The sequence below is a fragment of the Sciurus carolinensis genome, chromosome 4 (genome assembly GCF_902686445.1).
Source record: "Sciurus carolinensis chromosome 4, mSciCar1.2, whole genome shotgun sequence".
Classification (NCBI taxonomy): domain Eukaryota; kingdom Metazoa; phylum Chordata; class Mammalia; order Rodentia; family Sciuridae; genus Sciurus; species Sciurus carolinensis.
Window position 1 is genome coordinate 56,652,855 of NC_062216.1, and position 10,152 is coordinate 56,663,006.

At 38.9% G+C, this 10,152-nt stretch overlaps 1 non-coding gene and 1 pseudogene across 1 annotated transcript; both read left to right on the forward strand.

The window, feature by feature from the left end:
* Positions 1-1,465: 1,465 nt before the first annotated feature.
* LOC124984166 (U6 spliceosomal RNA) lies at positions 1,466-1,572 on the forward strand. Its single transcript, XR_007108621.1, has one exon. It is a non-coding gene; the product is annotated as a U6 spliceosomal RNA (small nuclear RNA).
* A 6,617-nt stretch (positions 1,573-8,189) lies between these two features.
* LOC124981873 (PRELI domain containing protein 3B-like) lies at positions 8,190-9,619 on the forward strand (annotated as a pseudogene).
* The last annotated feature ends 533 nt before the right edge of the window (positions 9,620-10,152 follow it).

The following is a 10,152-nucleotide window of genomic DNA, read 5'->3' on the forward strand; positions in this document are numbered from 1 at the left end:
AATACCCAAATGACCATATGTCAACAATAAAAAAATTCCCTTATACCAAGAAACAGAAAAATCTCGCCTTCCATAAAAAGGGAAAATCAATAGATGTCAATTTCCAGATGACAGAGATGATAAAATTATCTGACAAAGATTTTAAAGTAAACAACATTAAGAAAAAGTGCTTCAGTGAGTAAACTACACATATGCTTGGAACAAAGGAAATAGAAAATCTTGGCAATGAAATACAACAGCTCAGCAAATATATATACACACACACACACACACACACACACACATATATACATATTATATACATAATCATAATTTAAAATGCAATATATATAAATAAAAACTTTAGAACTGGAAAATTCAATAAATAAAATAAAAACTCAACAGAGGTCTCATCTTGGGCAACCATAAAAAAAATACAGGAATGGGTGTCTTAAACAACAGAAATTTATTTTCTCACAGAACTGCAGTTTGGAAATCAAAGTTCAAAGTGCTAGTATGATTGGATTCTGTTAAGTGTTCTCTTTCTGGTTTGCAGACAGTCACATTCTCACTGTATACTCACTTGGTAGCCTAAACATGAAGAAAGTGTGATATCACTCTCATTTTTTTTCTCTAAGGACACTAATCCCAGTTTATGGATCCTATTCTTACGGACTCATCTACACTTAATTACCTACCAAAGACCACATATCCAAATACCATCACATTGGAAAACAGAGATTATAAAATATGAATATGGTTTTGGGGTTGAGAGGAAAAACAATGCAGTTCATATCATAAGGACTTAATAGCAGAATGGAGGGGGAAGAAGGAATTTTAAAACTTCATTTTAAGTTAGCCAGTACAAATTCCCAATGTGAAAATTAGAAAACCATTATACAAAAAGATAAAAATGAACAGAACATCAGGAATTTGTGGATCTATAACAAATAGTTGAAACTTATGTCATCCAAAGTTCCATATGGAAAGGAGAAAGAGGGCAATGTTAAAAATAAATATATACTGAAAATTCCAAAATTTGACAAAAGATATAAACTTAAGAAGCTGAGAAAACCTCAAACAGAATGTACCCCTCAAAATCTCTGAAGATACATCAAAAGTTATTGAAAACTAAAGACCCAGAAAAATATCTTTGCAAGACATAGAGAGAAGCACATACATGCACACACACATTTACCTCAAGGTGAAGAAAAAAATTTTAATTGGTAACAGATTTCTCATCTGAAATTTTGGAGATTATAAGAACTTGCTAGAATATTTTTCAAGTGTTTTAAGAAAAGAGCAGTCAATATAGCATTCTATATCCTGTGAAATCCTTCAAACAGAGAGGGAGAATTAAGTTTTCAGAGGAAGAAAAGAAACGATTTGCCCAACCAGACCTATCCTTAAAAATAGCTACTGGTAATTATCTAAACAGAAAGGACATGATCACTCATAAATGAATACAGCAAAAAAACAGGTTATAGTGCTCGCTTCGACAGCACATATACTAAAATTGGAACGATACAGAGAAGATTAGCATGGCCCCTGCGTAAGGATGACACGCAAATTCGTGAAGCGTTCCATATTTTTAGACTTTCTACATAGAACCAGCCACAAGCCCCGGAACCAACGGAGAGCCTCGATCCGCAAACAGCCTCTGGGATCAGGGCAGGGCAGCCAGACACCTCTTCAGGCGGCTCTGCCCACTCCGGCTGCAGGCTCTCTTCTCGGGGCGATCCAAGATGGCGGCCTAGAGGGAGACTGCACCCCCAGTTGCTCCAGAACCCAGGAGTTAAGAAGGGGAGGCATTGAGAGACTCGGACTGAAATAGAGCCACGGGTGAGTCTGCCCACTGGGTAAAGCTCGGCCCGGGGGGCAGGCCCAGACAGAGGTGGCTTATCGGAGCCGGGCAGGGCAGCTAGAGTCATCCACAGGCAGCCCTGCGCACTCCGGCGGTGGGCCCCGCCCACACAGCCAGCTTCTCCAGGTTCTCAGAACGGAACTGGCCCGCTGGTGAGAGCCTTTCTGACCAGAACAAGCTCCGAGTCCCGGAGCCAGTGCAGCTCAGCGTACTCTGGCACGCAAGCAGATTCAGGGTCCAGACAGGGCAGCCAGAGACTTCCCCAAGTAGTCTGGACCCCTGCGCTGGGAGGTGCCGTTCAAGGCTAGCCTCTCGGAGCTGACCGCCCAGCGAGAGACTTTCTACATAGAACCAGCCACAAGCCCCCGAACCAACGGAGAGCCTCGATCCGCAAACAGCCTCTGGGATCAGGGCAGGGCAGCCAGACACCTCTTCAGGCGGCTCTGCCCACTCCGGCTGCAGGCTCTCTTCTCAGGACAATCCAAGATGGCGGCCTAGAGGGAGACTGCACCCCCAGTTGCTCCAGAACCCAGGAGTTAAGAAGGGGAGGCATTGAGAGACTCGGACTGAAATAGAGCCACGTTTGAGTCTGCCCACTGGGTAAAGCTCGGCCCGGGGGGCAGGCCCAGATAGAGGTGGCTTATTGGAGCCGGGCAGGGCAGCTAGAGTCTTCCCAAGGTAGCCTTCCACACTCCGGCAGTGAGCTCCTCCCACACGACCAGCTGCACGGTGCAGGCCCACAGTGAGAGCATTTCAGCACAGAGCCAGTTCCAAATCGTGGAACCAGTAAGGGGCTAGGGGCAGTTTTCTTCAGATACGCTGCTTTATCAGATTCCTCCAAGACATCAGGCTACTGAAGGCTGGGAGGTGATACACTGGAAATCTACCGGGACACTATAAGCCAATAGTGGAAAACTGCAATATCTCAGGGTCCCACTGACAACTGACCAATATGAGAAAACAAGGGAAGAAAATGTCCCAAACAAACCTAGATACTACATCAATAAAACCCAATGACAGCACAGCAGAAGAAATGTCAGAAAGGGAGTTCAGAATGTACGTAATTAAAACGATCAGAGAAGCAAATGAGGAGATGAAAGAGCAAATGCAGGCATTGAAGGAGGAGATGAAAGAGCAAATGCAGGCATTAAATGATCGCACCAATCAACAGTTAAAAGACTAAATACGGGAAGCAAGAGATCATTTCAATAAAGAGTTAGAGATACTGAAAAAAAACCAAACTGAAATCCTTGAAATGAAGGAAACAATAAACCAAGTTAAAAACTCCATAGAAAGCATAACCAATAGAATGGAGCACCTGGAAGACAGAACCTCAGACATTGAAGACAAATTATTTAATCTCGAAAGCAAAGTTGGCCAAACAGAAAAGATGGTAAGAAATCATGAACAGAATCTACAAGAATTATGGGATATCATGAAAAGGCCAAATTTAAGAATTATTGGGATTGAGGAAGGCTTAGAGAAACAAACCAAAGGAATGAACAATCTATTCAATGAAATAATATCAGAAAATTTCCCAAATCTGAAGAATGAAATGGAAAACCAAATACAAGAGGCTTATAGAACTCCAAACATACAAAATTACAACAGACCCACACCAAGACACATTATTATGAAAATACCTAACATACAAAATAAAGACAGAATTTTAAAGGCCGCGAGAGAAAAGAATCAAATTACATTCAGAGGGAAACCAATAAGAATATCAGCAGATTTTTCAATCCAGACCCTAAAAGCCAGAAGGGCCTGGAACAACATTTACCAAGCCCTGAAAGAAAACGGATGCCAACCAAGAATCTTATACCCAGCAAAACTTACCTTCAAATTTGACGATGAAATAAGATCCTTCCATGATAAACAAAAGCTAAAGGAATTTACAAAAAGAAAGCCAGCATTACAGAACATTCTCAGCAAAATATTCCATGAGGAAGAGATGAAAAACGACGATGCAAATCAGCAACAGGAGGCGCTAGCCTAAAGGAATAGCCAAATAAAGGAGAAACCAAATCATGTCAAAAACAAATATGAGTCAATTGACTGGGAATACAAATCATATCACAATAATAACCCTGAATGTTAATGGCCTGAATTCATCAATCAAAAGACATAGACCTGGCAGATTGGATTAAAAAGAAAAATCCAACAATATGCTGCCTGCAAGAGACTCACCTCATAGAAAGAGACACCCATAGACTAAAGGTGAAAGGATGGGGAAAAACATACCATGCACACGGACACAGCAAAAAAGCTGGAGTATCCATCCTCATCTCAGATAATGTGGACTTCAAACCAAAACTAGTCAGAAGGGATAAAGAAGGACATTACATGCTGCTTAAGGGAAGCATAAATCAGCAAGACATAACAATCATAAATATCTATGCCCCGAACATTGGCTCATCCACGTACGTCAAACAAATCCTTCTCAATTACAGAATTCAAATAGACCACAACACAATCATACTAGGCGATTTTAACACACCTCTCTCACCACTGGATAGATCGTCCAAACAAAAATTGAATAAAGAAATTATAGATCTCAACAACACAATCAGCAATTTAGACTTAACAGACATATATAGAATATACCATCCAACAAAGAACGAATACACTTTCTTCTCAACAGCACATGGATCCTTCTCTAAAATAGACCATATTTTATGCCACAAAGCTACTGTTAGCAAATACAAGAAGATAGAGATACTACCTTGTACTCTATCAGATCATAATGGATTGAAATTAGAAATAAATGACAGAATAAAAAACAGAAACTTCTCCAATACTTGGAGACTAAATAATACACTATTATACGATGAATGGATAACAGAAGACATCAGGAGGGAAATAAAAAAATTCTTAGAAGTAAACGAGAACAAAGACACATCATATCAAAATCTCTGGGACACTATGAAAGCAGTACTTAGAGGAAGATTTATTTCATGGGGTGCATTCAAAAAAAGAAGTAGAAATCAACAAATAAACGACTTAACACTACAGCTCAAAGCGCTAGAAAAAGAAGAGCAGACCAATATCAAAAGTAGTAGAAGACAGGAAATAGTTAAAATCAGAGCTGAAATCAACGAAATCGAAACAAAAGAAACAATTGGAAAAATTAACAAAATAAATAGTTGGTTCTTTGCAAAAATAAATAAAATTGATAAACCCTTAGCCACACTAACAAAGAGAAAGAGGGAGAAAACTCAAATTACTAAAATTCGGAATGAACAAGGAAACATCACAACAGACACGAGTGAAATACAAAACATAATTAGAAACTATTTCGAAAATCTATACTCCAACAAAACAGAAAACCTCGAAGACATCAACAAATTTCTAGAGACATATGAATTACCTAAACTGAACGAGGAGGACATACACAACCTAAATAAACCAATTTCAAGCAATGAAATAGAAGAGGTCATCAAAAGCCTACCAACAAAGAAAAGTCCAGGACCAGATGGGTTCTCAGCCAAGTTCTACAAAACCTTTAAAGAGCTCATTCCAATACTCCTCAAACTATTCCATGAAATAGAAGAGGAGGGAACCCTCCCAAACTCGTTCTATAAAGCCAATATCACCCTGATACCTAAACCAGACAGAGACACATCGAGGAAGGAAAATTTCAGACCAATATCCTTAATGAACATCGATGCAAAAATTCTCAACAAAATTTTAGCAAATCGCATACAAATATATATTAAAAAGATAGTGCACCATGATCAAGTGGGTTTTATCCCAGGGATGCAAGGTTGGTTCAACATCCGGAAATCAATAAATGTCATTCACCATATCAACAGACTTAAAGTTAAGAATCACACGATTATTTCAATAGATGCAGAAAAAGCATTCGATAAAATACAGCATCCCTTCATGCTCAAAACACTAGAAAAAATTGGGGTAGTGGGAACATTCCTAAACATTATAAAGGCAATCTACGCTAAGCCCATGGCTAATATCATTCTAAATGGTGAAAAACTGAAAGCGTTCCCCCTAAAAACTGGAACAAGGCAGGGATGCCCTCTTTCACCACTTCTATTCAACATCGTCCTTGAGACTCTAGCCAGAGCAATCAGACAAACCAAAGAAATTAAAGGGATACGAATAGGAAAAGAAGAACTCAAACTATCCCTGTTCGCTGATGACATGATTATATATTTAGAGGAACCTGGAAATTCCACCAGAAAACTTTTAGAACTCATAAGTGAATTCAGTAAAGTAGCAGGTTACACGATCAATGCTCATAAATCCAATGCATTTTTATACATAGTGATGAATCTTCAGAAAGAGAAATTAGGAAAACTACCCCATTCACAATAGCATCGAAAAAAATAAAATACTTGGGAATCAATCTCACAAAAGAGGTGAAAGACCTCTACAATGAGAACTACAGAACACTAAAGAAAGAAATTAAAGAAAACCTTAGAAGATGGAAAGATCTCCCATGTTCCTGGATAGGCAGAATTAATATCGTCAAAATGGCTATACTACCTAAAGTGCTATACAGATTCAATGCAATTCCAATTAAAATCCCAATGATGTACCTCGCAGAAATAGTGCAAGCAATTATGAAATTCATCTGGAAGAATAAAAAACCTAGAATAGCTAAAGCAATCCTCAGTAGCAAGAGCGAAGCAGGGGGTATTGCAATACCAGATCTTCAACTCTACTACAAAGCAATAGTAACAAAAACGGCATGGTATTGGTACCAAAATAGACAGGTAGATCAATGGTACAGAATAGAGGACATGGACACAAACCCAAATAAATACAATTTTCTCATACTAGACAAAGGTTCCAACAATATGCAATGGAGAAAAGATAGCCTCTTCAACAAATGGTGCTGGGAAAACTGGAAAACCATATGCAATAGAATGAAATTAAACCCCTATCTCTCACCCTACACAAAACTCAACTCAAAATGGATCAAGGACCTTGGAATCAGACCAGAGACCCTGCATCTTATAGAAGAAAAAGTAGGTACAAAACTTCAACTTGTTGGCTTAGGATCAGACTTCCTTAACAGGACTCCCATAGCACAAGAAATAAAAGCAAGAATCAACAACTGGGATAGATGCAAACTTAAAAGCTTTCTCTCAGCAAAGGAAACTATCAGAAATGTGAAGAGAGAGCCTACAGAGTGGGAGAATATCTTTGCCAACCATATCTCAGATAGAGCGCTAATTTCCAGAATCTATAAAGAACTCAAAAAACTCTACACGAAGAATACAAATAATCCAATCAACAAATGGGCTAAGGAAATGAACAGACACTTCACAGAAGAAGATGTACAAGTAATCAACAGATATATGAAAAAATGTTCAACATCCCTAGTAATAAGGGAAATGCAAATCAAAACTACCCTAAGATTTCATCTCACCCCAATTAGAATGGCGATTATAAAGAACACAAGCAACAATAGGTGTTGGCGAGGATGTGGTGAAAAAGGAACACTCATACATTGCTGGTGGGGTTGCAAATTAGTGCAGCCACTCTGGAAAGCAGTGTGGAGATTCCTCAGAAAGCTTGGAATGGAAACACCATTTGACCCAGCTATCCCACTCCTTGGCCTATACCCAAAGGACTTAAAATCAGCATACTACAGAGATACAGCCACATCAATGTTCATTGCTGCTCAATTCACCATAGCCAGATTGTGGAACCAACCTAGATGCCCTTCAGTTGATGAATGGATAAAGAAACTGTGGCATATTTATACAATGGAATATTACTCCGCAATGAAGAATGATAAAATTATGGCATTTGTAGGCAAATGGTCGAAATTGGAGAATATCATGCTAAGTGAGATAAGCCAATCTCAAAAAACTAAAGGACGAATGATCTCGCTGATAAGCGGATGAGGACATATAATGGGGGTGGGAGGGGTTAGCATTAGGTTTAGGGTTAGGTTTAGAGTTAGGCTAAGGAGAGCGGTAAGAATGAATGAAAGAAGGACTGTATAAAGGGAAAAGGGTGGGAGGGGTGGGGGGGAAGGGGAAAAAAAGAAACATCATTACCCTATGTAAATGTAAAAAAATAAAAAAAATAAAAAAAAGCAGGTTATAAAATCAACACCCATAAATGAAACACATTCTGATACATCAGTGATGAACCTACTCAAAGAGAAATTAGGAAAAATACCCCATTTGCAATAGCTTCAAAAACATAAAATACTTGGGAATCAATCTAACAAAAGAGGTAAACAACTTCTACAATAAAAATTATAGAACATTAAAGAGGCACGCTGCGCTGCCCCTGGGTGCGGGTGGGGTGGGGCAGTGTGCCTCTGTGCCTCATTGTCCCCCAGAGTCTTCCGGACAGGGCTTGCACCATGAAGATCTGGACCTCAGAGCAACTCTTCAACCACCCATGGGAAACTGTCACAACAGTTGCTATGCAAAATACCCAAGCCCTATGAATCCGAGTGTGGTTGGAGTTCCCTCTGGAAAGCTGCACAGCCACAGACTTCTCAGCACAGAGTGGGGACTGCCGTCCATCGTGAAGTCTCTTATTGATTCAGCAAGAACCCAAACATATGTGCAAGAACATTCTGTAGTTGATCCTGTAGAGAAAACAATGGAACTTAAATCTACTAATATTTCCTTTATAAATATGGTTTCAGTAGATGAGAGACTTATATACAAACCACATCCTCAAGACCCAGAAAAGACTATTTTGATGCAGGAAGCCATCATCTCTGTTCAGGGAGTCAGCCTTAGCAGTTACCTGGAAGGGTTGATGGCGAGCACAATATCTTTTTTTTTTTTTAATTTATTTTTATTGTAAACAAATGGGATACATGTTGTTTCTGTTTGTACATGGAGTAACAGCATATCATTTGTGTGATAATACATTTACATAGGGTAATGATGTTTGATTCATTCTGTTATTTTTTCCATCCCCTCACCTCTCCCACCCTTCTTTTCCCTCTATACAGTCCCTCCTTCCTCCATTCTTGCCCCCCTCCGACTCCCCATTTTGTGTCATCATCTGCTTATCAGCGAGATCATTTGTCCTTTGGTTTTTTGAGATTGGCTTATCTCACTTAGCATGATATTCTCCAATTTCATCCATTTGCCTGCAAATGCCATAATTTTATCATTCTTTATGGCTGAGTAATATTCCATTGTATATATATACCACAGTTTCGTTATCCATTCATCAATTGAAGGACATCTAGGTTGGTTCCACACTCTGGCTATTGTGAATTGAGCAGCTATGAACATTGATGTGGCTGTATCACTGTAGTATGCTGATTTTAAGTCCTTTGGGTATAGGCCGAGGAGTGGGATAGCTGGGTCAAATGGTGGGTTCATTCCAAGTTATCTAAGGAATCTCCACACTGTTTTCCAGAGTGGCTGCACTAATTTGCAGCCCCACCAGCAATGTATGAGTGTACCTTTTTCCCCACATCCTCTCCAACACCTATTGTTGCTTGTATTCTGGATAATCGCCATTCTAATTGGGGTGAGATGGAATCTTAGTGTAGTTTTGATTTGCATTTCTCTTATTACTAAAGATGTTGAACATTTTTTCATATGTTTGTTGATTGTAGATCTTCTTCTGTGAAGCGTCTGTTCATATCCTTAGCCCATTTGTTGATTGGGTTATTTAAGCACCATATCTTCTAATGCTAGTAAAGGCTGAGAAACAATGGAATGGGTAATACATAAATTAAATGCTGAAATTGAAAAGTTGACAGCTTCAGCAAGAGGAAGCATTAGGACACCAATGGCGGTGGCGGCATTTGTTGAGAAATGATAAAAGTCGGTATAGAACATCAGGTCACCAGGAATCTCCAAGCAGACAGTGTATTTATTTGTTATTTAAAAATTATAACTATATTTTAGTTAGAATTTTTTTTAATAATCTGGAGTAAGGCTATGTGACTTGATCAAAACAAAAAGATACAGAACTTCTAAAATCCAAGGGATCATCTGAGGTTAGTGTAGTTTGAAATGACTAATTTCTAGGGTTCTAGTATTTATGTGAAAATTTAGCAGTTTTTTTTTTTTAAAAGTACTTGGGAGAAATTGGCATTGACATTGAGTTTCCTTAAAATAGAATTTTAACACTTTTCAGACATTGTAACTGTACCTGACTTTGGACCAACTTCAGAACCAAGCAAGCAGAGGTCCTACACATTCACCTTGCTAAAATAGACGAGAACAGCCTGCGTGGGGGAACTGACTCTAAAAGGAGGAATTGTATAGTGTTGAAAGACATTAAATTGTATAAAATAACTTGCTCTGCTAAAAACCCACAGTGTTTTGATTTGGTACTTAGATGATATT